Here is a 27,577-nt window from a genome sequence, read left to right as displayed (position 1 = left end):
CATGTATTCTACATGAATTTAACCTTGCTTCTCAGAATAGCAACTCTACTAAGAGATATAACAAGTTTACTAGAACATGCTTCTGTAAACTCTATCTCATAGCAGTCTTCACCAAAACTTTCATAAGTTCTTCCATACTTAATATATTATTCTTCCAAGGTTAGATTCATATACTAGACACTTAGTAGTATCTCCTCTAACCTTTCTTAGTAAAAATTCTCAATGATCTATTTGTACCAACTTGATACTTACCATTGTTCTTCTGTCAAATACTAGAGAAAACTGCTATGTTGACATCAATGACAAACATAGTCATGAATGTAACATATAACCATGATAATGATCTAATAAGTTTTCAACAATACTCCCCCATAGAAGTATCATCAACATTCATGCTTCTAAAAATCTCCCCCTTTGGCACTGATGGCAACATAGATGAAAAACATCTAGTTCCAAGAATACCAACAGTTAAAGCTTGTTATCCTTTTTTTTCAAATCCTCTTCATCAATCATTCTCCCCCATTAATATACCTCAATGTACTCTATATAAAACTATTTTTCATTTTGCAATATCTCCCCCATTGACATCAATGTCAAAGGTTTCAACAACCATCTATCCCTACAAAAACTATCTCTGACTTTCTCAAGTGTCCAAAGATGCTATTCAAAACAACATTCATCAAGAGTCCTAAATGACTCTACCCATCATAGATACTCCACCATATAGGAAGCATTAACATTTAGTCCATACAAATAGTAATTCTTTGTAACACTAGACTAATGCACTCTTTCATCATCTACCCTAATGTAGGTGGGGGCATAACCCCTAACATACCTTGCAAATACTCAAAAGTATCTTTGGGAAGAGTCTCGGTGGAAATATCTGCAATATGATCTTTGGTGCTTACATAATCCAATTTGATTTCCTTTTTTGCAACTTTCTCTCTCAACATGTGATATTTGATAGAAATGTGCTTAGTCTTACAATGCAACACTAGATTCTTAGACATATTCACTATGCTTGTGTTATCACAATGTATGACAACAGGTTCAATGAATTCTATAATTATATCCTTTAGCATCTTCTTCATCCAAACAATTTGATTACAATTGTTTGTTGCTACAACATATTCTACCTTTGCTATACTCTATGAGGTACAATCCTGCTTCTTTCTTAACCAAGAAACCAATCTTCCTCCAAGAAAGAAAGTTCCACCATAGATGCTTTTTCTATTATCCATATTGACTACCCAATCAACATCAATATAAGTATATAAAGTGAAATCATTAGATTTGTCATACCACAATCTGAACTCTGATGTTCCCTTTAGCTATCTAAATATCATTTTAACTATTGTATATTGTACTTCTTTGGGATCATCTTGAAATCTTGCAATAATTCCAACTGCATTTTCTATATCCGACCTTGTGTGAGTCAGATATTGCAATCCTCCAATCATAGATTTGTACTTCTTCAGCTCAATAGTAGGTGTCCCATCCTTTCTAGATAACTTGTGTCTAGTTAGCATAGGTATTACAACTAGTTTACATGTTTCCAAACTAAACCTTTTCAATAGATCTTTCAAATACTTAGTCTGAGAAATAAAGATTCTTTCTTTATCCTACACAATTTGTAATCCTAGGAAGTATTTCATCTCTCCAATCATACTCATTCCAAAGTCCTCCTTCATTTCTTTTACGAACTTGTCACTTTCATCATCATTTCCTCAAAATATAATATCATCAACAAATATTACCAAAATCATCAATCCATCATCTATTTCTTTCTAGTATAGATTACTATTTGTCATACCTTTGCTAAATCTAAGTTTTGTCAAATTCTTGTCCAACTTTGCATACCAAGTTCTAGGTGCTTGTTTTAGGTCATACAATGCTTTCTTCAATTATCTATTAAAGGAAAACCTTCAAGCTATTCTATGTAAACCTCTTCTTCAAGTTCTCCATTTAGAAATTTTGACCTAACATCCATCTGATACACTTTAAATTTCCTATGTGCTACATAGGCTAAAGAATAACCTTACTGCTTCTATTCTTTCCATAGGAGCATAGCTTTTTTCATAGCCTATTCCTTCTTACTATGACTAACCTTTACATAATAATCTTGTTTTATTCCTTAAAACTTCACTTTGTTCATTCATCTTGCTCCTGAATACCTATTTTTTTCCTATCATGTTCTTGTTTTCTAGTCTGGGGACTAATTCCCATGTCTCATTCTTCATTATCTGATCCAATTCTTCTTTCATAGATTGCTTTCAATAGTCATCTTTACATGCCTCATCTACATTCTTTGGTTCTACTTGAGATATTAGACATAGTTCTTCATTGATTCTGCTTCTTGTCATTGCACCTTTATCTCTACTATCAATGATCTGCTCTGGTGGATGATTATTTGTCATATTCTTACTAGAAGTAGGAGTCGTTATCTCAACTCTTAGCTCTATTCTAGGTTTCAAACTTTGTTCCTACCTTAGCTCTCCTTCATTCTACAAATCATTGTTAGTCGTCAAGAATAATACATCATTCCTTGGTTTAGTAACAACAACATTCTTATCATCAAAATTGTAGTCAACTATTCTTTCTTGTATCCTAAATTTCTCATGAACTCATGCATTTTCACTTTCAATAGTAGTCTTAGTTCTCATATTATAACATCTATAATCTTTACTTTCCAATGAATAATGAAGAAACATACCTTCATCACTTCTAGCATTAAATTTACCCAACATTATCATCTCTTTTGATATAACATTTGTTGGAAGGATTCTAAAATATTTAACTATAGGTGGGTGACCAAACCATAGTTTATAACAGGTCTTATTTTTCTCTTTCTTGACTTGGATTATTTTCGTAGTGTAGACTTTTGTATTCATAGCTCCTCTCCAAAACATCTTGGATACATCATTCTTAGCTAACATATCTCTTGCTACTTCTATTACTGACCTATTTTTTCTTTCCGCAATGCCATTTTGTTCAAGGGTTCTAGGAGGTGAAAATTGTCTTTTGATTCCATTAGCTTCACAAAAGATGTTAAAATCATTTGAAGTAAACTCTTCTCTTCTATCTTATCTTAAGCATTTAATCTTCATACCTGATTTATTCTTTACTCTAGTCTTGAATATCTTGAACTTATCAAATGCCTCATATTTTTCTTTAAGAAATACAACCCACGTCATTCTAGAAAAGTCATCAACAATAATCATGAAGTGCCTTTCACCATAGAAGCCTTTAGTCTTCATAGGACCACTAAGATCTATGTGTACAATCTCCAACTTTGCTATAGTGGTAAAATTCTTGCTGGGAAAAGAAGTTTTGGTATGCTTTGCCAATACACACTCCTTGCAAATAGTGTTAGTAGGCTTTACAATCTTAGGAAAATCTCTAACTAAAAACATACTACTAGTTTTCATAATGTTGTCAAACTCTATATGACAAAATATCTTATGCCATAACTAACTGTCATCTACCTTGGCAACCAAACATGTCATTTTAGTGGGATTCAGTTGATATACATTACCTCTAGATCTGGTTCCTATTCCAAATACCTTCCCATCTTTGTCTATGATCATGCATGTCTTCTCTATGAATTGTAATTGATAACCTTTATCCACTAGTTTTCCAGTTACACTAAATTATTATTTTTTCAAACCACCAAAAAAATATACATCCTCGGTGTTAGTCTTCCATCAAGAGTTATAGATCCAATACCTTTCAAATGGCAAGTAGTATTGTTTCCAGCTCTAACAATGCCTCCATCATAACTTTTGAAGTCAACAAACTTATTCATATCACCAGTCATATGATGTGAACAACCACTTCCAATTATCCAATCAGGTTTCTTTTCAACTTCTAATACCAAAGCTATTTTCTTTGGACTTTCTTCTTTAATAACTATAAATTCTATTTCATCATTACTAGCACTTACTACTTGTTCATCAGAATCATCTTCTTCATTGGTATACAAAAAATCTCTATCTCTTCTGGGTTTGAAATTTCCTGTGTACTTTCTCTCTCATTTAGGATAGTTAGATGCATAATGACCAAACTCATTACAATTCCAACATTTAAAGATTTTCTTACCATCTTTTTCTCTTCTTACCAGAAGGGCTACTCCTTCGATATTTCTATCCTCATCAAACTCTGCTACTACTCACAAAATATCCTCTAGAACTTGTGCTCCTTGATAGATTAGGTCAAATGTTTAGGGCACTAAAAGCTATCTCTATTTTGGACAATTCTTTAAACTCTCTAAGCTCATTCTCTTCAAGTCTCCCAAATAATGTTTCCTTGGTGAAATATTTGGTACAAGAGATCAACAATTGTATCATTTGAATTGCTTACTTAAATGGTGGTGTTAAGATCTTCAATATCTTCTAGATCACCTCATCATCTTCCTTGGTTCCTCCTTAAAATCTGATGCCTGTAGTAATTTTTGATATTTTTCCTACATATGTTCTTATAGATTCATCTTTCATCATTTTATCATCTTGAAATGCACAAATCCATCTTTGTAGACTCAATTTCTTAGAATGTTCATCACCTTCAAAACTATTTTCCAAAGCTTTCCAAATCTTATGAGAAGTATCAAGTATTTTTACCTAGTTGTGCTCAATTTTAGGAAGTGTAAATAATAGTGCTTCTCTAGCTCTCATGTTGCACATGAAAAGTTCTCTCTCATCCTTGGTACAAATTTCCAAAGCAAAAATAATTGTCTTTTCTGATTTTCTCAAAATCCAATATACTAGATCCATACACAACATATGTGTCTTCATCCTTTCCTTCTAGCTATCATAATTTGTTCCATTAAACTTTAGACTGTCCTTTCTGAATATGTTTGCCATGGATCTCACAAAGTTGTTAATCTTCAAGGACTTGATGCTTTGATACCAATTGTTAGAAATAATAGTCTACCAAGATAATTGAGGGAGGGGGGGAAAATTAGTTATCTAATTAAAATATCTATCAACCTTAATTAATCTTAACCATCCAATCAAAGTAAAAAATAATCATAAAAAGATGCACATACATAATTACACTAGATTTGTTAACTAGGGAAACCCTTGATCAGAGGGAAAACCTTAGTGGGAATGATGCCCACAAAGATATACTAATATATATTCCTTGTTAGAGGATGGACCCTGTTAGGAGTCTATAAACACATTTAGTACATAAGAGTCCCTATTTGGAGACTTTGAATCCCTGTTAGGAGATTCCAACTCAGTTAGGAGTTGTACCAATTCTATTAGGAGTTGTACAATGCAAAAGGACCCACTATCCAAACAACTTCTAGAGCAAGACCACTAAACTTCACTATCCAACTGATCTCTCAACTATTCCTTGTAGAATACTTGTTCATACTATGTTTTAACCTCTTTCCTCTATCATGTCAACTAGACCAATCACTATTAAACCTTGTAGACTAGGTCACAAACCTCAAATCTAAATGTCAAACCTCAAATCTTAGAATAAAACCTCAGTAATGAAGTTCTCTCTAACTTTTCTTTGTTCTTCTTATCCTTACATATCAAATTTATTTCTCTTCCATTCTACTCTTTGTGTTTCTTGCAATCATCCATTCATTCATACATAATAAAGGAAAATGCCCTTCCTTTATACTGAATCCAAAATAGTTCCCTAAATCAGCTACAACACCTTCTCAATTAATTATTATAGGACCTTATTAAGAACACGGTATACTTAGCAATAACATTAATTTGTCACCTTGTAACTTGAATAACTTTCCATACATGTAATATTATGACGAGTTAGTTTAACCACATTATCTCCAACATGTCTTCTACATTATTTTAAGCTTGCTTCTCAAAATAGAAACTTTTCTAAGAGATATAACATGTTTTCCAAAACATGCTTTTGTAAACTCTATCTCAGAACAATCTTCACCAAAACATGCATAACTTTTTCCAGACTTAATATCTTATGTTTCTGTGGTTATCTACATATACGAGATACTTAGTAGTATCTCCCTTTAACCTTGCTTAGTAGAAATTCTTAACAATCTATCCATACCAACTTGATCTTTATCGTTATTCTTCTATTAGATACCACAAAAAATGGTTATGTTGACATCAATGACAAACATAGTCATGAATGTAACATATCATCATGATAATGATCTAATAATGTTTCTACAACACTCCCTCATAGAAGTATCATCAACATTCATGCTTCTAATAGTCCCTTTCCCTTATCAGTCCTCTCTGGAGTATTTTCTCATTGAGCAAGATTACCAGTTTGAGTCTCTATTTCTTCTTGGGCTAAGGTCCCAACCTCGGTATAGTGAGGAGCTTATTGAGGTTCCTTGTGTATTTTTCCCTCCTTTGATACTTCATTGGATTGCATTTTCTGAGGCTCTTCTTCCTCTGATGCTTATTCTTAGAGTTTATTATAGGAGGAAGTGGCATTGCCAAACCTTTATCCATGAGCAAAAAATCTTGAGATGGTAGTGGGAGTAGACCTAGAGGTCCTTGAGGTAGAGGTGGTAATTGATTCTAGTCCTCTCCTAGGGATTAACTTATTGGAATATCCTATATCTTCTCCCCCACCACCTTAGTGTTGATAGGCATGAAATCAAAATTTGAGAGGTCAAAGACATCTGTCTCTTGACCCTCCATGTCTATAATCCATTTTTGTTGCTCATTCTTTGTAGTAACCTGAGTAGGTTCTTTTGGAATGGATTGTGGCATTAGGGTGGAGCTTCTTCTTCTTTCCTCTTCTATAGGCCTAGCCAAGCAAGTTATTTGACTTAAGGGTACATATTCAATTTTCTCACCTTCTTCTTCTTCCACTTCAGCTTCAATAATGGTTTTTGACACCTATAGAGGAGGAGTATCCTTTTTCTTCAGTTTTCTCCTACGTGACCCTCTCATAGTGGACTTAATCCTAGCCTTCTTAGATGGTAAGGGGAAGGCTTCTTCCTCTTGACCTATTGGTGGCACCCTCTATTCTTCCTCTTGCTTTGGCTGCTATTCATGTCCTGGTGGAGGCACTTTCTCAATCCCTTGGACTTAGGCTTCTAGGTTAGCTTGGGGTTGTGAAGCTTTAGGTTTAGCTTGCTTAGACACTATTTTCTTTTTTCCTTTCCCTTATCTACCCTAAATTACTAAACCTTCCTCTCATGTTGATGTACTATTTCCAACCTCACTAGGGATTGAACAATGAAGGTTGCTATTGTGACTTTTGCACCTTTACCCCTTGTTGGGCATGCTGTGGCTTGAAGAGGAATAGTCTGGGGAACTAGATCAATTTTGAAGGGTTTCTTAATCCTTTCCCTTGTTAGTTAGACTATGTGCCTAGCTCTATTATCAATGTCTACATTCTTATCTCTACCAATCTCTACTTTCATTATCTACATGTCATACATTTTATCCTTTTTATATCATGGATCTAAGACGTCTTCTATGTCTTTCTCAACAATCTTCAATGGGATCTTCATTTTGAGCCTTTTCTACTAGATATAGACTCATCCTATAATAATCCCTTATTTAGATATTGCAATCATCTATTGCATTCATCCAATGGTCTTCCAATGCATCTTCATGTATGAAATGCTTCTCTGCCATATGTTGCACCATCCCAATATTATCAAAGTATGGGTGAGGGGAGTTGTAATCTTCCAAGGGATATTGATCCCATTCTAAATCAAAGGTCATTATATCTAGTTTTTGCTTGACCTCAAAAGTACATATGGTTATTGGCCACACCCATGTTTTTTTATGTCGTTTCCTCACTTTGTTATATGCAGATATGAGTCGTCTAGAAATCTCCAACAAAATGAGCCTATCAGAAGGATATCTTGGGAGCTTTATTGGGTTCATCTATGTGACTACTACCCTTAGGTATGTGAATGTTTTGAATTGAATGTAGTAGGCATCGACCTCTATGATTCTAGTTGTTTCCTCTACTGATATTTGTTTGGCATAATCACCCTCTATGAATCAGATGATTGTGAATGTAAAACTATCATTCACTATCCTATACTCCTTGCTTTGATCCAAAATCTTCTTCTTCACTAGTTGAGGACATACCACATAGGGCCATGAATTAACAACTTATATGCTACCCTTTTTGTAAAGTCCTTGGCAGTCAATTGTTCTAGTTGCTAGTAAGTACACCATGTATGATGTCATATAAAATCTTAGATCAACTTTTATGTCTATTAGCTGCTCATGTAGATTATCATTGAGGGTAATAGCCCAGTCTATTGGCATTTTTTCCATCCTAATGGTCTCTATGAAATGCACCATCCAAATGTGAAGGTGTCCTACTATAGGGAGTCCCATGGATCTGCTGAAAAAGTACAATTACATAGCCAATATCATCCTTCATGTACCCTTGTGTCATATCTACTTTCATGACTCTGCGTCCTACTAGTGTTCTGTCTATTAGGAAGGAAGATTGAATTATTTCTTTGGCTTCCTTTTCATTCTCCCTATAGCATCTTTCTACCTGGTCATAGGTCATCTTTACAGATCGACCGACCCTTGGGAGATTTAAAAACTTCCCAATATTCCCCAATCTGAGGTCTAGGGCTATCTCCCTTGTGACACTCTTGCCAACCTTTTCCTCAGGCACATAATGTTCTACCAAGGTCATAATCAACTCAGAGGATTGTACAGAAGTTAGATGTGATGCTTCATTTACTAGCCCTAATCTAATCATAGATAATACCATTCTACATCTTTCTTTAGGCTTGTTGAAAATGGTGAGGAATGCATTCTAGTCAATATGTCTAAGCTTAGTGTCTCTAATTTTTGCACGTTTATCTTGAAAGTGGGATTTCTTTGGTGTACCTTGGTATTTGAAGACAATAGGCTTAAGAGAAATCTTTTCTATCATTGAGCATGATGATGACACTATTTTATCTACACAAAAGAAAAGGCATTAGCCCAAAAATCTAAAAATATAACCTAAAAAAAACCATAATTGACAAAAAAATTGTCCAAATCACCAAAATATTCAAGATAGTTTCCTCTCTACAAGCCCTAAAATGCAAAATAGTGCACCTAGTGCACCTTGACAGGTGCTAAAAGTGCATTGAATGGTCATTTTAAAGCCATTTTAGCATAGTTGCACACATGCGCACCATGGATAGGTGTGCACATGCATATGTGCACAATTGTACACATCCATGTGTCAAATGTAGGGGGAATTAAGTCCTTCAATGTTTGGAAAAAAGGTGTGCACATGTACACCTTAGTGTGGTGCACATGTGCACACCCTATATGCTCTAAGTTGTTTTGAAGAAAGGTACACATGTCCACATCTTGGGGAGGTGCACACATGCACAACTTTCCTTAGGTGATTTTATTTAGTTTTAGCTTTAAATGATTGAAAAAAGGTGTGCATGTGCACACCTTTTCAAGACTTAGTGTTCTTAAGTTTTTATGTTTTTATGTTTTTATCCTGAACAAAGGCATGCATATACACACATGAACACCTTTGGTGTTATCTAAAACTTGGTGTTTCTTATAGGTTTAGCGCACCTTTAGAGGTGTGAGGGTGTGGGAGAAGAGGAGCATGTGAGAACAAGTGAGAAGAAGGGGAGGGGTCTTGGGCTTATATATGCTTAGGCATGGTGTGCACACCCTTGGGAGATGCACACATGCACAAGTGTGCATGTGCGCATCTCCAAAGGGAATGGGTGCATACCTATGCATTTAGCGCACTTGTGCACCTTAGATAGGTGCACATCTATGCTAAGTGTGCTAGTGCACATCCATGCACTAAAAACACTTTAAAAGCCTCCATTTTCTCCTGTTATGACTATATTGGGTTTTATCAGTTAGAGAAAAAGGCTAGATCCAGACTCCAAGAGGAGTTCTAAAATGAGCTAGGCCTCGAACTAGGGGTCTAGGAGACAAAAAAATTACTAGGGGATCCCAATTTCTAGGAGAAAAGGGGCATGCATTGTGAAACCACAACAATTTGCAAAATCAAGAAATTTGTGAAGTGATTTGGGTGAACATCAGTGTTCTACTCAATAATTTTTTTGTAAGTTCAATATCATGAAAGTTTCTAAGCTTTGGAGGCATCTTGGATTCTTATGTAATTCATCTATAATTGTGATCCATGTAAAATGAGAAAAAATGATGGGAATTTTGAGTTGTTTAGATAATAACTAAGGATTGAGAAACCTTGATAGGAAAATTTGTATAGACAAATGGAAACAAAAAAACCCTAGGTCACTAAACCCACTCTGTAATCTCGATGGCCTAGTAGACCTTGAACATAGTAAACATCTATCTATTTTCTGACTATAGATTTGGATAAAACACAAGAGAGAGACTAGTATCACATGCAAAAGATGTAGTTGCATAACAAAAGAGGAATAAGAAAAGTTTGAATAAACAAAAACCCAATAAAAGTAAATTAAGAAAAATAAGAACACGTAACTTTGAAAAATTAGAAAGCCAAGAAAAATGAATTGAGGGAAAATAGGGTCATAAATTCACTCCATCAAGGCACATCAATGAGGGCTCCAATTATCTTCTAGGTATTTTTGTGAAAGCTGCAGGATAAAATTAGTACTTTTTTAATGTATATTTTTAAGAACCTATTTAAAGAAAACATCACAATGAAGAAAAATACAAATAATGACATATCCTTAATTTCATGATCAAGATTTGGCGCTTCTTAACATTTAAATCCACAAGATAATGTTGTTATTAGAGTTTGTGAGTGCTATCCTCTAAAGTTTGTATGCCCTAAATGAATTTGTCAATTAAATTTGTGCATACCTAACAACACAAATTCAATGAAGATGTTCAGGCAATTTCAATGTTTGAGCTAGAAGTATTTAAAGCTAGAGTAGAGAATAGGTGGGAGATTTATAGAATTGAAAACAATAACCAAACAAAGTTTTAATGATAGTTTTCAAACAAAGGAGGCTCTATTTTTTAGAGGAAATTATATTTTTTTATTGGAGCGATCAGAAAAAATTAAATGCATACCAATACAATCAAACAAGAAAAAACCTCCTAAACTTAATGATATGGTGGATGTAATTAATTTGATTACTAGTAACAATAGTTTACTAACACAATTTACATAATAATATTTTTTCTCCTTTATTACACGCTGATGTAAAAAGACTATTGATTAACTAGAAATAAAATTGTCAATAACCATGCATTCTAACAATTATGCAAGAAACTTTATTTCAACTTCTACAAATAGAAAGATGAGTGATGGGACTAGAGTTTTCCATTTATGAACTATTGGAATAATTTAGAATAACTAAGAGGGGGGTGAATTAGTTATCCAAGGTCCAAATGTACAGATAAAACTTTTTAGTACTCAACAAATACATGTGCATGCATTGATTCAATTATCCAATATCTCAAACCTTAGTATATTCCTATCCTAGGTCAAATAAACTTTGCAGAAATGTAAACATGAAATACCACAAATTCAATCACACAAGTTGACACAAGGATTTAACATGAAAACCCAATTTGGGAAAAACCACTAGTAACATGCTACCAATTTTCACTCTTTTGAAGTGAGCATTGTGAGGAGCCAACCCTATTAAAGGTTACAATGCACACTATTAAATGTGACCTTGATTAAAATATTTAAATCACCATGTTAGGAGTAAGCCTTGTTAGAGGACTTTAGAACATTCCATTAGAATGTCACCCTATCAGAGGATTTAGTCATGACTGTTAGGTCAACCTTAATCCAATGAATTTATCTAGACTAATACAGTTGCTAGAAAGTAACATTAGGACTTGATCTTAAAACAAAACAACTCACTTGTAGATTATAGATATCTCATTTAGTTCTCGATTCTTCTTGGCATTCATTCCCCTTCATATTTGACTGCTTGTTCACCCTTCAAGCCTTCACCTCATTAAGCCTTCATGCTTAGTATACCAACTACAAGTTCATTCCTTCAGCCCTCATATGAAGCAACACCTCAAGACTCGTTGTCTATCTCTGGTTTGTATTATGACCTTTTGCTCTTGGCATGTTATCCCCTTATATAGATAATTTCAATCTTTTTCTGCTTCATCATTGTTAGTGTAAATAATTATTATTTACACTTTACTTAAGTTTAATTAGGATAAATGAATTATTTTATTATTTATTAGGTTAGACACCTAGGAGTATGCGTACTCATATGAGTTTTCATGTTGACAACATAGGAGTAAGAAACTCTAATTTAGCACATGGTGTCTGCAACACTGGAATTTGCATAATTAACTGAGTTTTCATGTAGACAACATAGTTGTTTGCACTCTTAATTAAGCACATAGTGTCTACAACATAATTTTACATGACACACCTATGTAGGCTTATTCTCTCATCATTTCACTAACTCTTGTGCTCAATGGAGGATAATCCACTCTTGGTGGACATGTGCTCAGTTGTGAGGCTTATCATTTTGCTAACTCTTAGTCATTCTAGAGGCCTTTAAATATAGGCACTTCGAGTGTACTTGTACATCAATTACATCAATTATTGAATGATCTGATATCCAAAGATTCAGACATCAATTGAATTTCATATTGTTATTTTGATCATACTCTATTGGTCTATTTTGTGCTAGTTGTTGAGCTTCTTGGTCTTAGGTGATTTTTCTCGAAGGAAAATTCTTACATGGTATCATAGTCATAGGAGCATCATTTTATAACCATTGGAGACCATTTTAGCTTCACCTCTTCGAGGACCTCGATTCAGATCCACAACTATTGGAAGCATCCAAAGCCAAAGTGGACCTCACTATTGTGTCCAAAGAGTCAATTCGATGAAATTTGACTGTAAATTTGACTGTAAATTTGCCTACCCTAGGCCATAGTCAAAATTGAGGCAAATTTTGTTTGCAAACCAACACCCAAAGGCTTGATTTGCAAATTTGGTATGATCATTTCATATCTCTAAATTTAATTTTCAGATCTGCATATTTCATTATCTTAGTCTCTGCAATTTCATTACATTATTTTTCAGATCTGCATATTTTGCTTGAATTTTTTTGGCCATCAAGGTTGTAGAGGAGAGATTTTTTGCAAGACAAGATTAGAGCTTGCTGGTACTAATCAGATATTGGCATCATATTCAGAAGGTCAAAAAAACCCCAATTGAGTTTTGTTTCATCAAAATTGGACATTTGAGGTGAAATCTAGAGTCCATTAATTTTTGGAGGTGCAATTGTGGCGATTCAGAAAAAATAATTACAAAGGTGATTTGCAAACAACAATATCTCCCTCATTTAGACTCCAAATCAAGAGCAATTTTTATTGTTTTGGAATAGAATTTTGTGATCTACACATTAGTGCAGGATGTTTGAGATCTCTGCTCCTGAATTTTTTTGCAAATGGAAAATCCTATTTTTGCAAACTCAAAGGCTTAGCATGGGCTCATCTAGACACATTTTCATGTTTCATTTTTTTAAAAACGTGAAAAATGTTTTGTCTACTTTCTAGATCTACAATCAGATTATAGGCTTGTGTGGACAAAAATACCACTTTTAGAAATAGGTCCTTTCTTTGCATTATATTGCTTCAAAATTCTTGTATATCTGAGCTACATTTCTTAGTTCCATATTTGAACTACAAGAGGAGGTTGTAAACAACAAAATCAAAAGACCACTAAGGCCCAAATTGGCAATTGGCTATTCTAAAAACACTAAGTATAAAGTGCCAAATCATACATTAGCGGGGGTTCATTGATTATTTTTACATTTTGGGGGGTGCATACATTTATTGATCTCATGGAGTTTTATTTCACATGTCAATTTGGTATTAGACTAAGGTTGACAAAGAGGAACTATCAGATATGGAGTGCCTTAATCATTAATCGTCTAAGAAGAGAGCATAAGGAAGTATTTATTTATCTATGTTCCAAAAAATTGCCCTCTGATGATTGTACACCAGTTAAAGTTATTTTATATGCCATTTTTTTCAATATCAATGCTTATTGCCTTGATGTCATTAGAATGACAATTGAACCTTATGACATTTGCTGGCTCTTTGGAAAGCATATGGAGATCCTACAATTCCTCCATTTCTAGAGGACATTCTACCTCCAATCACTCCAGTTATGGTACCTGAACAACTCTAGATGAGATCCCACCTCTAGATGCTCCTATTGCTTCTATTGACATAGTTCTAGCCACAAATGCTCTTAATTTAGTGTAGCAAGAATTACCATGTCTTCCTACTTCAGCTTCGTGGGATGACTTCCTTCCAGACATTGTAGGGTTATTTGTGGAGTCTTACATTGAAGATATGGTAGACATCATTGATGACATCAATCTTCTCTTTGTTAGGATACTTCTTCACTTGTTGCAAGGGCACACTCTGACCCTCAACCACTTGAGTTTTATTTCAAGACTAACATGATTGTGGATATTTCTTTACAGTAGATGGAGAAGGACTCTTTCACTTCATAAGAGACATATAAGTCTTTAGAGATTATATTCCAATTTTCTCAGACATCACATCTTCTGACGATTCTTCCTACTAGTTGGGGAGCATTCTCTACTACACCTATGGCACCATTTCTTCCTACAAGGAGGACCATTATTCATCTTTCATGGTGCAACTATTTCAGTCATCAAGAAGCTTCTATCATGTGTGTGCATACATCATTAAGGGGAGGAGACATTTCTTCTCTTCCTACATCTTGCTATCAGGATGCTTCATCGTCTTTGGAGATTGATTCAGTTTCATACATGGACATGTTACCTTGTGTGCCACCTTATTTTGGGCATCCACCAGATTGGTTTGTGGCATCTACATTCATCAAGGACTTCTCAAATCTCTATTTTTAGGGGAGGGTTTTTCCCATGAGGTTTTCCCTCTTTCCCCATTTTTAGAGAGATTGCATTACATTATATGTACAACATTGCATTTGTACTTGGGTACCTAACATGGCCTAATATCCAGTACCCATTATGCATTTCATCATAGCTTTTGTAAGCTTAAATTCATTCCCCTAAGTTGCACTTAAGGGCAGTGTTAATGTAAATAATTATTATTTACACTTTACTTAAGTTTTCTTAGGATAAATGCATTATTTTTTTATTTATTAGGTTAGACACCTAGAGCATGCGTATTCATATGAGTTGTCATATTGACAACATAGGAGTAAGCAACTCTAATTTAGCACATGGTGTCTACAACACTGGAGTTTACATAATTAACTAAGTTGTCATATAGACAACACAATTGTTCACACTCTTAATTAAGCACATGGTATCTACAACATAATTTTATGTGACATACCTATGTAGGCTTATCCTCTCATCACACTAACTCCTATGCTCAATGGACGATAATCCACTCTTGGTGGACATGTGCTTAGTGGTGAGATTTATCATTTTGCTATCTCCTAGTCATTCTAGAGGCCTTTAAATATAAACACTTTAAGTGTACTTGTACATCAATTACATCAATTATTAAATGATATGATATCTAAAGATTTAGACATCAATTGAATTTTATATTATTATTTTGATCATACTCTATTGGTCTATTTTGTGCTAGTTGTTGAGCTTCTTGGTCTTGGGTGATTTTTCCCTAAGGAAAATTCTTACATGGTATCAGAGCTATACCAAATTATTACAATCACAATAGTCTATCTTAGGGTTAGGCTAGATTCATTGAATCTACCCTCTTTTCCATTTTGTTCCCTTTTAGAAACTTCTCTTACAATCATTTTCAAATTTGTCTCAAAATGGTTTATCTTGAATTTTATGCCACCATCTCATCATACTTATCTTCAACACACTTCATACAATTCAAGAAATCAACTTTGTCGGCTTAGATTCGTCAAGTCTTCAATCAAACTCTTTATACTAGCACTTGGAAATAACATGTTGTTTTCTTGGCAATAACTATCTTCTGATACTCAATGATGATAGGGTCTCAACCTCATCAGATGATGAACTTCTTGCTGATAGAATGGAGAGGAAGAGAAAATCAATGAGGTTTCAATAGGAGGGGGTTGAGAATTATATGAAGAATGTGGCATGGAAAAGAGAGGAATATGGGGATTAGGAGAAAATTTCAAATTTTGAAAAGGATGAGGGTGAGGGTGGCATTACTACGAGACCATTAGGAAGCCTTGGGACCATTTTGAAGGAAGTTGGAAATTTGAAACAACAAATGCAGTTTATTGTTAAGGAAGTTGAGTAGGTAAGCAAATTGGTCAGAGGGGAGTGCACTTTAGGTCAACATATTGACCTTCTTTATGAGGTTATTGGAAATGTTGAAGAGGTTAAAAACCTAATGAAAAATATTCCACAGATTGAAGCTAAATATAGGGTGCTGGAGAAGGCTAATAGTGATAATTAGAAGAAGGTGACAAGCCTTGAGGCCAAGGTAAATAATATTGAAAAGATGATCAAGAAAATGGTCGATAGTAATACTAATTCATTAAAGAGTATGGCAGATAATGTGAGCAATCTCTTGAAAAAGCATGAGCAAGATAAAGGATAAGATTCCCCTACTATGGTTGAGAACTAGGGACCTAGCAAACGCACTTAGGCTCATTCTAAGAAGAATGAGGAGATGAACAAGATGGAAGAGGTGAAGGCCACTACAGAGAATATGCACATCTTGGCAAACCAAGCTGCTGACCTGTTGAAGACTATGTAGCAATTTGGGAACTAGTTTTTTCCTATCCTTTTGATGTCTTTTCAGCTCATTTTTTGGTTGGCCTCTTGTTTCTCTTTTTTTCTTTGCTCTTTTTGGAGGCTTGTTATATGGTGAACTTTGCTATTAGACTTAGGTTTTAGCTTTTATGATTTTCTCTCAAGACTTTTTGTTATTTTGTAAAAGGTTTCAAGTCCTTTAAAACTTGTTTTTACTTAATCAAAACTATCTTCTAATACTCGGTCAACACAAGCTTTCTTAGCATGAACTAAGTCTTATTGGTGCTTGACATACACTAAACTTCCTTTGCTTGACACATGCTAAACTTGCTTCACTCAACACATACTAAATTTGCTTCACTTGGCCATAACAAACTTTTTGCTCAGCCTGCATTGACTTACTCAGCTTCCATTGTTTTCTTGATCAAGCTTGGCGAACACATTTCTTTGCTTAGTATTCTTCTTTTCTTTTCTCAAGTATCCTTTCATTGTAGCCTTAATTAGATAAACAATACACTATATTATCAAAGTCTTACATGGTCTTAGTGCTCCTTTTATACTTCATTTAACTCAACCTTTCTCTAGGTACTCTTGTTATTCTATCTTTTCAAATCCTCTTCATCAATCAATCAAATGATAACATTTGTACCAAATTAGAAATTGTCTCACCAACAAGTATTTGATTTGATATCAATGACAAAATAATGATTGTTCCATGATAGTTCATCAATCTTCCTCACTTCAACAATCTTTTTTTCAATAATCTCCCTACTTTGCATTGATGGAAAACCAATACCAACAACAATGTCAAAAATAAACTTTATAATTTGTATTGAAATATCTCCCTCTATCAGTATATTTCCTTCTTCTATAAAGGCTACAGTTTCTCTTCTTCAAATATTCAATGTAAACTCTTCCTTTTTTTGCTTCTCCTTAACAACAATATTTCTCCCTCTTCTGGTACTAATCTCCCTCTTTCTTGATAATGCTATATTCCTTATTGTATATTCTCCCTCTTTGAGAAAAATTCCAAAGACTTGTCATCTTCACATGTAGATATCATAAATTTATGTTCTCCCTTTGTCACATTGCATGTGACTGCAAGTCTTCTATTTCAGCTCCTTCCTTACTTCAGGAAGTTGCTCAAGTAAGATCCACTACACCAAGTTGTAAAGTATGTCATTCAACTTAGTTGATGCAGGGCACTACTCTTGCTTCTTAAGTAGCTTTAGATAAACAAACTCTCTCAAGTAATGATACTTGACTGCAATGTGTTTTGTCTTTATATGCATCACAAGGTTCTTAGATATGTTTATAGCACTTATATTGGCATAGTAGATTACCACAGGTTTAGTGATTTCTTCCTTCATTCCTTTGAGTAACTATTTGATCTGTACCACATTTGTACAATTTACTATAGCAACCACATATTCAACTTCAACAGTAGATTGTGAAATATAGTTTTGTTTCTTGCTAGTCTAGGAAACCAATCTTTCTCCTAAGAAAAATGCTCTAGACCACTTGTACTTTTTGTGTCATCAATGCTTCTAACCCAATCAACATATGTATAGGCTCTCAATTCAAATTTTTCATTCTTCTTGTAGTATAGACCATAGTCTTTTATACCTGTTGAAGCAACATGAGAAGAAAGAAGATGATTATGTAGTGCTGGATGATACTCCAAAAGCTGATGTTCCAGCCATTCCTCATGATGTGCAACAACCGCAACAACAAATACCACACACACCAGTGAATGTTAGACGGTCAACAAGGCAAATTAGACCTCCACAAAGGTTTTCTCCCTCTTTGTATTCTATTTTACTTAATGATGCTGGTGAACCTGAAAGTTATGATGAAGCTGTGCAGGTGGATACTAAGATTCAGTGGGAGTCTACAATGAAAGATGAAATGGACTCTTTGCTGAAAAATAATACATGTGATTACCATAAAATTTGATATATAATATGCCCTAGTTTGGCCATGTTAAGAGGAAATGAAAGAGTTTTTTGGTTTCAGCCCATGATGGCCGTCAAATTTAATCCCGTCAGAATTTTTGTCACTGAAAAAAAAAATTAAAAATGAAAAATCGTACTGAAAATGGTAAAAAGACTATCTTAGTAAAACGGCCATAACTTTCTCTCAGAATATCGAATTTCAGAGTTCTTATAGGCGTTGGAAAGCTAATTCAGAGCACTACAAGATAGTGTAGGTTTGGTTCTGTGATTTTAAAATTTTGTTAGGTTTTTAGAGCCCTAAAGTCAGATGTTTTTTATTTGGAGCATGGATTGGGGCATAACTTGGGCATACGGAGTCAAATTTTGGACTTCGAGTAGTCAACAAAAAACTCTTGGAGAGCTTTGATACCACTTGTAAGGAAACTTGGCAATAAAGAATATAACCGTTTCCACATAACCCATAATAGATTTGAAATAAACACAGAATTAAAAAATCCACATGCAAGAGAATAGACAACATACCCATAAAATGTGACACAAGATATACCCTGGGAAACCCTCATTGAGGGAAAAATCCAGCCTCCAAAAGCATCCATCATCATGTATTATTCAGCAAAAAATACCATTGCCATACAACCATGGAAGCCTTCATGGCCATAGCCACAACCGAGCAAACTATGTGAATAAGCATGAATCCACACATCCCATGCCATGCTTTCAACCTTCACAAATGCTCCCTTGGCTAACCTGTCAAGCCTTGTCCCGCTCGACTCTTGCCTTTTGTCTTTTCCTTGCCACTCTTTCTCTCTCTACAACAACAACTACCCTTGTGGCTGCTTATATAGTAGCAAGTCCCACAAAACCACTAAGTGGTATTACATAAACCATGTGCTAAAACCATGTGCTACCTAACCCACTCACCCCACATTTAATATTGGGAATTTAATTCTTTTCCCCAATATTAAATAATTACATGAAATATTATCACAATGTTACAAGACAACTCATCAAGAATATTCCATGGGAATCTTTACATGTTGCACGTCTATCTAGGTACAACATTACATAATAAAATAAAATAATAAAATAACAATATTATGCAATGTGTGCAACACCCATTATCTCAACAATACCTTTCAAGTATCTCATAATCCTTTAACAAACATTAAGTCAATCCCAACAATTAGTGCAATATCAGGTTAGTGCAATATCAAGTCTACTATGAACTACATATTACAATTTTATAATAATAGACCTATACAATGTTTAATTTACTTCAATAGAATCATTAGTTTTGGATATTTTATGTCTTATCGCCATGGGAGTACTAACTGGTCTTAAATCCTACATACCAAAAATCTTCAAAATTTCCTTTACATACTTGGACTAAGTAATATAAATACCATATTTCATCTGATATACTTGTAATCTAACAAATAACTTTATTTCTCCAAACATAGACATCTCAAATTATTTAATCATTTCATTTGCAAATGTCTTACACAATGCATTTTGTCCTCCAAATACGATATCATCAAAAAATATTTTAGCTAGTAAGATTCATTTAGATCCTTCTATCTTCAAGTATAGATTGTGGTTGTCATCAGTCTTCTCAAAACCATTCTTCACAAGATAATTGTGCAATCTTTCATACCAAGCTCTGGGAGCTTGCTTTAAACCATATAAAGCTTTGTGAAATCTACACACCATTCTTTTTATTGTTTGGATCAACAAATCCTGTAGATTATTCAATGTAAACCTCCTCTTCTAGTATACCATTCAGAAATGTTGGCTTAACATCCATTTGATAAAACTTGAATCCTTTATAAGTAGAATTAGCAAGCAGAGTTCTTACTCCTTCCAATCTTACAATCTGAGAAAATGTCTCTCCATAGTCAATTCCCTATTCTTGTGCATAACCTTTGTAGTCTAACCTCCCCTTATTCCTTATTACTTCACCAGTCTCATTCAATTTGTTTCTGTACACCCTTTTTATTCCAATAACATTCTTGTCCTCTAGTCTTGGTACTAGTGTCCATTTTTTGTTCTTCTTAATCTAATAAATTTCTTCTTTCATGGGTTGACTTCATTCTTCATTCACTACTTTAGGTTCATGTATGCTTAAAAACATCTTTCATTCCTTAATCTATTTCTTGTCATTGGTCCATCCTCTTTTTCTCCAATGATTTGTTTAGTAGGATGATGTCTTCTGACATATTTTGATAGTCTTGGGTGTTTTCTTCTTTATTCAACAATAGGTCGCTCATAAAATTCAATCTCAAATTCACCTTGTACTTCTCTATCAGATAACTTGGCATTCCTTTCCTATAAACTGATCTCGGCATTAGAATGTACCTCAACTTCTAATTGTAACCCGGCTCCTAAATGTAACTAGACATGTATTGTATGTGATTTGATAGTCATTGATTCTTGTTGATTGGCATCTTGTTTCATAATATCATCAATATTAACAGACATGCATTCATAGTAGTACATAAAGAATTTGTAATTCTCAAGTACCTTCTTTAGTTCTTCTTCATGTATTTATGCATATTCATCAAATTTTACATTTGCACTTTCCACAACTTTGTTAGTGTTATTATTTAAACACTTATAAGCTTTATTTTTTTTGGAGTATCTTAGAAATATACCTTCTTCAGTTTTAGCATCAAGTTTAAACCATTTTTGTTGTCCTTAAGAATGTAACACTTGCTTCTAAATACCTTAAAATATTTGACATTGGGTGACTATCCATACCATAATTCAAAAGGTGTGAAATTGATACCTTTCTTGACTTATTAGTTCAAGGTATAGACAATTGTACTAAGAGCTTCTCTCCAGTATTTCAAAGCAATATTCTTCTCCATCATCTGTATTCTAGCACAATCCATCACAGATCTATTCCTCATTTCAGCTATCCCATTTTGTAGAGGGGTCCTAGGTGCAAAAGTTTGTCTTTTGATTCCTTTGCCATTATAGAAATTTTTGAATTCATTTGATGTAAATTCTCCACCTCTGTCAAATCTTAGACATTTCAATCTTTTACTAGTTTACTTTTCAAATTTTTTCAAATACCACTTAAACATTTGAAAAGCATAAGATCTCTCAAAAAAATAGTTATCATCATTCTAGAGTAATCATCAACAAATAAAATAAAATACTTGTCACCTTTGTAACTTTGCACATCAATTAGTCCACATAGATCAGTATGAACTAATTCTAAAATTTATTTTGAAATACGATTCTTACTCTTAGAATTAGACTTTTTCATTTTGACTAACTAACATTGTTTACAAATCACTTTATCAGGTTTATTCCATTTTGGCAAATCTCTGACTTTTTTCCTCTTAGCGATACTAAAGAAGTTGTCAAAATTTACATGACATAATATTTTGTGTCATAGCCATACATCATCAAAGTGTACAACAAGACAAGTTACTTCATTCATGTCAAGATAAAATAGATTAGCCCTTGTCTGATCTCCACTTCCAATGAGTTTTCTGTCAACATTATAGATCTTAGCCTTCTTGTGTTCAAAATCAACTTTGCATCCTAAACTATTCAATTGTGATACACTCAACAAATTATAGTTAAGTCCTTCCACATAGTAAGTATTGTCAACATGATCATTTTTTTTTTCAATCTTATTGATCCTTTACCTTTCACTAGACAGGGTGCATTATTACAAAATATAAAACTATTTCCATTGTAATGCTCAAGGGTAATGAACTTACTTTTGTCACCACTCATGTCATGAGAATATCCATTGTCAATGATCCATATTTCACTTTTGGTTACATAAGATACTAATGAAGTTGCCTCATCTTCACCTTAATCATATTTCATACCAACATAGATAAATTCATCATCATGATCATCTGATTCATCATTATATTCTTCTTCAACAATGTAATAGGCTTTCTTTCCCTTGTCTTTATAGCCTTTGTTACTGTCATCTTTTGTACTTTTGGATTTGTCTTCATTTATGTTGTTTTTCTGCTCAAGACATCTTGTTGTAATACGACCAACTTCATTACAATTAAAACATATGATGGGTAGCTTACCTTTTTATTTTACTTTGCCTCTGTAAAATCTCTTGGCCAATAGTGCTTCCAATTCTTCTAGATCTTCATCATTTGTGTCACTATCACTAGAAACATGCTTGAACTCTTTCTTTCATTTAGGTTCTTTGAGTGTCAATTTCGCTTTTCAATCATAATCAATATTCTCAGACTTGAAATTATCAAAATTTGAAAGTTCAAAAGTAGTGAGCCTACTAACCAATCCTTCAAGGGTTAGATCACTACTAGGAGTACAACTCAGTTCTTGTTTAGTAGAGACTCTAATAGCATAGTAGGTAGCAATGTTCTCAACACTTTTTTGATCATAGTCTCATCTTCAATCATTCCATTTTTTCCTTTGATTGCATTTACAACATCTTTGATTCTTGCACAATACTGGACTATAGCCTCACCTTCTTGCATTCTCATTTCATCAAATTTTCCTCTTAGACTTTCTTCTTTAACTCTCAACACATTCTTGTCTCCTCCATAGATCTTGTGTAGGGCATCCCACATTCCTTTAGAAGTAGTACATGTTTTGATGTCTTCAAACTCTAAATAGCTTAGGGTAGATGCAATCTCCAACATTGCCTGATTGTGTTTTTTCTTTTTTTTTTAGTTGTTCGGTAGTTAGGGCTCCAACTACTTCAACATGTTTAGTGGTGAAAGTTGTTTGTACATAATATCTAAGTCCTCCTACATTTAGCTTCATCAAACTTTTCCATGCATGCAAATTTTCCTTGTTTAATTTGGGCACTTACTTTCTATACACCTTAATCTTTAGCTTCAAGTACCTTCAAACTTTTTCCTTCATGAGCACTTGGTCCTCTGATACCAATTGTTGGAATAATTTTTTTTTTTTTTTTTTTTTTGGGGGGGGGGGGGGGGGGGGCGGGGGGGTGTAGGGTAAATCAGTTATCCAAGGTCCAAGGTCCAAATGTACAGATAAATTTTTTTAGTACTCAACAAATACGTGTGCATGCATTGAGTAGGTCATCCAATTTCTCAAACCTTAGTATATTACTATCCTAGGTCAAATGAACTTTGCAAAAATGTAAACATGAAAAATCAAAAATTCAATCACACAAGTTGACACAAGGATTTAATGTTGACCCCATCGATACAATCGTAGCCTTTGCCAAATGTTGCTTATAAGTCTTTTCTTTAGTAGATTTTGCCTCAATCTCTACTACATTCTACTCTATGCTCAAGCTTTCCATACAAGATTTCTATGCACCTGTCAAGGTTTGGTTCAAGTTCATTAGCATCGCATTGGCTCCTATGGTGAACTCTCAAGAGACCTTTCATGGAGCCATAGCTATCTATGCCCCACTCCTAGTCTACTTTTTTGAGAGCACAAAACGACATATTAAAACAAGCAGAGGTAGGGGTGGAGGGGGGAGGAGTATTTATCATGCTAGGAATTCCTCTGCAACTTTTGGCTCGTATTATATAAGATGTATTACGAGGCACCCAAGGAGCACACACATGGATCGCCCCCATTGATAGGGTTTTACAAGGGAAATAATCAATATCATATTTCTTTATCATAAATTAGCAAAACATTTAATAGAACGCTGTCCAACAACCTGTAGAATTGATCACAATCAAACTAGAGTAGACTCAATTAGAAAAAAGACAATTAACACCACTTGTCACTGGCTTAAAAAGCCCTCTTCCTATAGGGAATATGAGCATCCTTATCATATATATAAGGAAGCCACATTTCAGGCTTGCTCACACAAAAAACTTGTTGAATTCTCAATTGTTTAGGAATGGCAGCTACTGCATCAAGCATTTTTTATGCTTATAATGTTGAAATTATTAAAAGAGATGTTGTAGTACCTTCTTTGCATTTAGAAGAATGCCTTCTTCCTTTGTCTAATTTAGATCTCACAATTCTGTGCATGTATTTGTGCATGTATTTTTCTGTTATAAAAAGCTCTATGATTGGACTTTTGAGTCTATGATTTCTCTTTTGAGAAATTCCCTATCAATGCATTGGTTTATTATTATGTCTTTGTTGGAGAATTGATCACCAATAGTGTTGGGGAGCCAAAGCTTTTTTGCAATAACAAAGGAGTTGAATTCACACAGGTTTATTCTGCAACTACTCTTGCTCAAGTGGGGTTCTATGATCCAAATAAAATAGTTGAAGGGAAGCTTGTTCCTTTAATTCTAAACTCCTCGCAAGGCAAAGGCAATCCAGTATTTAGTGTTTAGGTATTAAAGTTGTACAAGTCAATACATTTCATTCTATCTATGTTGTAGAACTCAAATGAAATGATTGCTCCTAGGATCCTACTTTCTTGGGAGATATCATTCATATTGATATAGCTCTCTCTCTTAAATTTTAGCTTACTTGAATAAAATTTGAAACTTAGCCAATCTTCAACTCTTTGATACTCTAGGTGATGATTTTGAAATTCAATATGTACATCAACCAGGATGTATATTTAAATCGTAAAACTTTTTCAATAATTTTCAAGCATTTATTTTGAAAAAGAAACAAAACTCAAATGATTTTGTTAATTGAAGAAAATTCTAAGATATTGAGTACAACGACATGCATATTTAAATCTACTCAAACAACCAATGATGCTCATACAAGTAATGGTCACTCCATATATAAACTAGAAACCCTATCCTACATTATTTTAAATTAAGATGTTTTTTATGTGCAGGTGATAGAGTTTAGTTGTGGAGGTATAGTAGTTGGCTATACATTTGATCACAAGATAGCAGATGCATTTTCTGGCAACATGTTCTTCACTTGTTGGTCTAAGCTTTCTAAAAATGAGTCCATTAATTCTATGATTCCAAGTTTTAAGAAATCTATACTATGCCCTCATGATTCCCCTGTTTTCAGTAACAAATTCTATGTGAACCAGACTCCAAGAGGGAAGAGCCCACAAAATGAATATCCAAGTTTAAGAAGTAGTGTTTTTTCGTAATAAACTCAAGATAGGCATTGAATCCCTTAAATTGGGATTTTGATTTCCATTCCCCTTCCTAATTGTCACATAAATCTTTTAAGAATAGTAGATCTCTAGTTTAGAGACAAATGGAAACTAATCTTTATTTCTTGTGCATGTTTCTAGGATCACTATGCAATTTTTATTCAACTATGTCACACTTCCTCTCTATGCGCTTGTGTTAAGTATTTCTTTTTATGCACCCTTAAAAAAGGGGGAGGCTATTCTCTTAATGCATATTCAATCCAATGTAGTTGTACTACTAGAAGCCTATTCGAATTCATTACTAAAAAAATGTGGAATTTATTGTGCTCAACATTTTAGCCACAATTAGACAATTAATATAATTTTGTTTCTAGATTTGATTGTATATGTTTTTTTAGCATCATCGTTTCTAATCACACTTTGTGATTTAATTTTTTATTTTCTTTACTATACTTCACTTTCATTCTGACGATGGATAATGGAATGTGATCTGAAACATTGATGCTAAAAAATTACACACAATCAAATCCAAATAAAAAAATATATTAGAAATAGATTGTAGAAATGTAGAGAATTCTTCTCTAAAGATTAGAACAATGGTTTATGTAGATGGGTCTCACATGAGAGAGGCTAAATTCAAAGAGCGGACAACTAATGCACTAAAGAAATAGCAGCACATTGCAAAGCAAAAGAGGAAGAAAAATAGGGGGTCTGAATTCTCTAGAAGTTGATTTTGAAGTGGTGATATGACTCCAAGTCGTGGATCATCACCAATACACATGCTCCACAAATACAGATTAATGGGAGACATTGAAAGTCGAGATGTTTCTCATAAATTTTACCATTCAAAGTATGAAGCATTAAAATATGAGATTGAAGAGCCTTCTCCTCATCATCCTTTTTCTTCCCATCATGCTCAACTAATCCTAGCTTCTGAGAAAGAGAAGACAACAAGACAAGACTCTGCTATAGAAACGAGCAATGATATCACCGATTTCTCCTTTGTAGTAGATTCTACTGAAATAATTGCATCATAATACCATTTGCTAATATTATTCATCGAAGATAAAGACAAATAAATTCCAAGAATGGTAAAACCATCTCTCACCCCATGGAAAATCATGTTACCAGCTGCAATTATCGCAGTTACATTCTACTATTTGTTGTTCATTCCAACCATCTAATTGCAAACTCTTTCTTGTCCTTGCGAGTTTTGCATACCAAATTTCCAAATGATTAATATGTATGTGTTGTAACCTAGGCATTTGCTGGACACACTAGAAACTTCAAACTCACTATAATTACCATCAATGATGCAATTATTGGAGGTCCTCCAATGGCAATCATTGTAAAGTTTGCATTAACTGGGTCAATAATCAAGCTGAAAAAATGTTGAAGCCAATATTTCTGATTTGGGCAACCATTGTTGATGTTGTTGCATCTATTGTTTCTTATGTGTTTTCCTCTCCCCTTGTAGATGAAAATGAGCAGTGCATTGGAGACATTATGCGGGCAAGCTTTTGGAACAAGGGATATTCATGTGTTGAGTGTGTATATGCAAAGATCTTGGAATATTTTCATAACCACATCAATTGCACTTAGTCCTCTTTACATATTTGTTGGGCCAATACTCAAGGCATTTGGACAATCTGGAGAGATTTCTCAAGTTACCCAAAAAAAAATTGCATTTGGATGCTTCCACAACTCCTCGCATTTGCAATTTATTTCCTAGTCCAAAAGTTTCTTTAGGTCCAGAGAAAAGTGATGACCATGGCATGGATCTTTCTAATTGGCTTGATCTTCCACATTTTTCTCTATTGGAGATGCATAGTAAAATTGGGATGGGGATTAACAGGAGCAACAATGGGGCTAAACATATCATGGTGGATAATAACATTGGAGCGGTTGATATATGTAGCATGCAGCCCATGCTTAGATTCTTAGAGACGATTGTCCATTTCACCT

General features: G+C 34.0%; 1 pseudogene; it reads left to right on the top strand.

Moving 5' to 3' along the window:
• Positions 1-25,606, top strand: part of LOC149574830 (coniferyl alcohol acyltransferase-like) — a 40,938-nt pseudogene extending 15,332 nt beyond the window's left edge.
• The last annotated feature ends 1,971 nt before the right edge of the window (positions 25,607-27,577 follow it).

Source organism: Cupressus sempervirens, chromosome 2 (genome assembly GCF_028749045.1).
Source record: "Cupressus sempervirens isolate cs-2001-9-10 chromosome 2, ASM2874904v1, whole genome shotgun sequence".
Taxonomy (NCBI): Eukaryota; Viridiplantae; Streptophyta; class Pinopsida; order Cupressales; family Cupressaceae; genus Cupressus; species Cupressus sempervirens.
This window is presented reverse-complemented; position numbering and strand designations above follow the sequence as displayed.